This window comes from Gadus morhua, chromosome 15 (assembly GCF_902167405.1).
Source record: "Gadus morhua chromosome 15, gadMor3.0, whole genome shotgun sequence".
NCBI lineage: Eukaryota > Metazoa > Chordata > Actinopteri > Gadiformes > Gadidae > Gadus > Gadus morhua.
In genome coordinates, this window is record NC_044062.1 from 20,902,642 (window position 1) to 20,907,525 (window position 4,884).

A 4,884-nucleotide genomic window follows, 5' to 3' on the forward strand; every position below is an offset into this window, starting at 1 on the left:
ATAACTTCGTAGCAGGAGGAGAAGGGAAGTCCAGTATTTCAGAATGCTTAACGGGGCATTGGCACTGGCAGAGAAACCGGCAGATGGATTCAAATTCAACTGGAAAACAGTTAAAAATAGGAAAATACTAAGTACAAACTATGTGGATGTGAAGATGTAACATACTCTTCAAAGTACAATATATGAATAGGACTATACCTAATTCAAGATAAGAATAATATAATAATATTAATAAAAAGAAAACTTCTCTACCTTAGTGAGACATCTGGCACTGGGAGGAGTCAGCAAGCTTCTCATAATCCGGGCGGTAGGAGCTGAGCGCCAGCCTTAGGCAGGCCGCAAGGTGGTCTCACACAAATATGTTGATCCAAAAAGGGAAGACATATTCAGTGTGCATTGTCTGAAGCTTGGATACTTCTCTTCCAGCAACAGGTTCCAAAATTCGCCACTTATGCCAGGTGTTGCTCTTGCTTTTAGCTCAATGTCATTTGTGAGAGTAAGAATTTCGTTCTCCACAGCACTGCCGTCCAGGCTGAAGAGCGTGGCTATTTGGGGGGCAATGCAATCAACATCAACATTTGCAAATGGAAAGCATAGGAACTGGGCAACGGGCTCAATGGAAGCAAAGTCCGCAAACCGGCGCTCAAACTCCGATAGAATGCTTTGAATTTGTTGCGCATAAGCATCTGACAGCTCCACACTTTCCTTGCCCTGGCGGCGGAGCTCTGCCTCCATGTGTGGAAAACTCCTCAGGTCACACCGCTGCAACCTGCTTAACAGCAGGCGTAACTTTGTTTTAAATGCGTTCACTGAACTGATCATGTTGGCGATGTGCTTTCCTTTCCCCTGCAGCTCAAGATTCAAGTCATTGATCTTATTGGTGACATCGGTGAGAAAGGCCAAATCAGTGAGCCACTGACCGTCTTCCAGCTGGGAATAAGCAACAGCATGGGTTGTTGAGTGTTTCAGGAACTCTTTAATTTCGGGCAAAAGTTCCAAAAATCTTTCGAGGAATCTGCCACGGCTCAGCCACCTGACGTCGGTGTGCAGCAGCAGATCTGTGTGGTCTGCACCTACCTCCTCCAGCTGGGCACGGAATAAACGCCTCTGTAAACTCCTGGCCCGAACAGAGCAAGCGATCTTCATCGCAACATCCATGACGTCCTTCATATTTAAAATCTTGCCGCACAGCTGTTGTTGATGAATGATAGTGGTAGCTCAAAAAATCCGGGAAAGATTCCGAAAGCTTGCACAGAGCAACGAACCCAGCAGTGCGCCCAACCATAGATGGAGCCCCATCAGTTGTGATGGATGTCAGTTTGAAGAGAGGTAGATTAGACTTGCTGACGAACTCCATAAAAGTGTCAAAAATATCTGACCCTCTTGTGTGCCCTTTCAAAGGCAAAATGGTCAGGAGCTCCTCTTTTGCCGTCATGTCGGCAAAAACCATCCGAATGAAAACACACAGCTGCGCCACATCCACAGCATCAGTCGACTCATCAAATTGCAAGGAAAAACAAAGGCAGGCGTCAATGTCATTTTGTAGCTGCTGTTCTATATCCCCTGACATGGCCTCGCACCGCCTTGTAACGGTGTTCCTGGACAGCTGCATATCTTCAATAGAGGACACGATCTCTTTCTTGTTTTTGAAGTCAGCAAAAAGCGTGTCAGCGGCTTTTCGCCATCTTTAAAACTTTTTTTTTGCTTTGCCAGAACTCTACTGACACGGTAAGACGCTACCGTGGCAGCTTTACTCTTGTTGACAGGTCTCGTAAACACTGCCTGCTTTGCGGCTAGTTGTTTCTTCAGCTCAGAAACCTTCTCAGTCCGTAGAGCTGATCTCGCCGGGAAGTCACTAGCATACTTCTTGTGAACCGTAAGAAAGTGTCGCTCCAAATTCCCCTTCTTCGGAATGGCCACAGCAGCATTACAGATCAGACAAACCGACTTTGAATTTGAAAAAGTAAAAAAGTAATCATCTTCCCACTCGCGATGAAAGTGATACGTTTTAGCTTTTTTGGCTTCCGACATTATCTCTTCAACTGACAGCTACGTCTTCCCGCTGTAGAGTCCCTGGTTACAACCTAGCAACCGTGGCAAACCGTGGCCAGCAATCAGACTCTAGCATGAATAAAAAAGGTTGCCTGCATACTTATTTTTATTTTTCATTTTATTATTATGAAAATACACATTGGCCTCTCATGAACAACTATTTGATTAGTGTTTTTTATTTTGTATTTTTTTTTCTCAAACTTCTCGCGATCGACTGAAACTCCGCCCACGATCGACTGGTAGATCGCGATCGACTGGTTGGGCACACCTGGATTAGACTATCTAAATTACAAGAATTTCTATTAAATTAACATGCAGGCCATATGCGATGCAAAGGGGACATTTTTGGAATTTTTTGTGGGCTACCCAGGGTCTGTCCATGACACAAGGGTAATGAAAAACAGTTATTTTTATTTGACTGCCAGGTATCCACCGCCGGGTTACATGCTCTTAGGTGATGGTGGGTACCCCTGCCTCCAGACGCCCGTATGTCTGTTGACTCCATATAAAGAGCCGGTGATTGGGCGGGTGCAGCAGCGCTTTAATTACCGCCAATCCAAGGCGCGTTCTGTGATAGAGCGGGCCTTCGGGATGATGAAGACAAGGTGGAGGTCAACCCTTTTCCGGGCGCTAGAAGTCAAGCCTACCTTTGCCCCCCAGGTCATTGCTTCCTGTGCCTTCTTGCACAATGTCTGCTTAAACAATGGAGACACACTGGATCCTGATGAAGACATTGCCAGGGATTACCTTGACCCCCATCCCCCTCAAGAACAAATTGGACTAAATGAAACACCAGGATTTGTTATCCGAGACTCACTGGCTGCCCAAGTCTCATATGAATTTTAAATGTTATCACTTGTAAATAGTTTTTCTACAGTTACCTGTTGGTTTTTCATTACGCTTACTTATCACTTGTAAATAGTTTTTCTTGTTGGTTTTTATTACGCTTACTTATCACTTGTCAATAGTTTTTCTTGTTGGTTTTTATACGCTTACTTATCACTTGTAAATAGTTTTTCTACAGTTACCTGTTGGTTTATGTTCCCTTACAAGTTTATCCTGATGATTATGTTCATACTTTGTTATTTGTTGATTGATAGTTGTTTTAAAACTGATTGATAAATGTTTTAAAACGCAGAGTTACATATGTAACTCCGGTTCTATGAATCCTGGATGACTGCCAGAGGCGGTGCATTAAGCACTGGATTTATCCGTCTCGCGCATGCGCAGTTCGAGTACCTATACCAACAAGGTCACATGTGACCCTCGAGACACCGGATTGGCTATATAGCCCGGTGTCGACAGAGGATCTGTTCCCAGAATCTTCTCGCGAACCACGAGACTTCTGAGTGACCTGTAACTCTGGCGGTCATCCAGGATTCATAGAACCGGAGTTACATATGTAACTCTGCGTTCTATTTCATCCTTACTGACCACCAGAGGCGGTGCATTAAGCACTGGATGGCCAATACCAGCAACGTCACGAAGAATCAAGGTGCTCACCTACTGACCAGAGGCAGCAGAGCTTGGTATCAGGGCCATGCCCATTGGATGGGGAGTGGCAACGTTGACCCGGTAGAACCTGGAGAATGTGCTAGGCGACGCCCATGACGCCGCGGCACAGATGGTCCCCAGGGGCACCCCTCTCAGGGCAGCCCATGATGTGGAGACGCTCCTGGTTGAGTGACACCTCACCCTGGATGGCGGGGGGCGGCCACTGGCCCCGTAGGCGTGCGTTATGGTCTCCACAATGAAGTGGGACAGCCTCTGCTTTGTTAAAGCACGACCCCTGTTAGGGCCACCATGGCAAACAAAAAGCTGCTCCGACTGGCGAATACCGGCGGTAGCAGAAATATAAGCCCTAAGGGCCCGCACCGGGCACAGCAGCTCAGACCCACCCTCCCCAGAAGGGGGGTCAAAGCGTGCTAACTGGATGGGCTGGTTAAGGTGATTGCGTGGCAGGATCTTTGGCAGGAACGCAACATTCGGCCATAGAGTGACACCCGAGCCATCAGAGTTCCACCTCAGGCATGTATCACTCACTGATAGGGCATGCAACTCCCCGACCCGCTTGGCAGATGTTATGGCGAGTAAAAAGGCAGCCTTCATGGACAGCCACTTCAACCCCCCTTGACCCAAAGGCTCGAAAGGAGGAGATGACAAGGCTTCCAGCACCAGCGGCAGGTCCCATGCTGGAGACCGCATGGCTGTAGGGGGACGCAGCCTCAAAGCCCCTCTTAGAAAGAGGGACACTAATCTGTGGCACCCTACCGTGGCGCCGTCAACCCTATCATGTAGGGAGGAGATGGCAGCGACATAGACCCTCAAGGTGGAGTGCGACCGGCCACTATCCAGGAGGGACTGCAGAAATTCCAGCACCGTGGTCACAGCGCAGTGCACTGGATCCACGGCCCTAGCCGCACACCAGTTGGAGAACAGCTTCCACCTGTTTCCGTACTGCAACCTGGTCGATGGTGCCCTGGCACTCATGACCGTACCCCTGACAGCCGCAGTGCACTCCCTCAGCAGTGGGTCGGGCCCTGCAGTGGCCAAGCCCAGAGCTGTAGGCGAGAGGGGTCGGGATGCCAGATCTGACCCCCCAGCTGGGACAGGAGATCCCTCCTGTCGGGGAGGCGCCATGGCGAGCTGCAGCAGAGCCTGAGCAGCAGTGGATACCAGAGCCTCCCCGGCCAAAAGGGGGCCACCAGAAGGAGCCGGTGGCCCTGCAAAAGGACCCTCTGGAGTGTCGGCAGGCAATGGTGGGTAGGCATAAAGAGGCCTGTCCGGCCAATCGTGCGCCAGCGCGTCCTGCCCTAAAGGGCTGGACGCTTC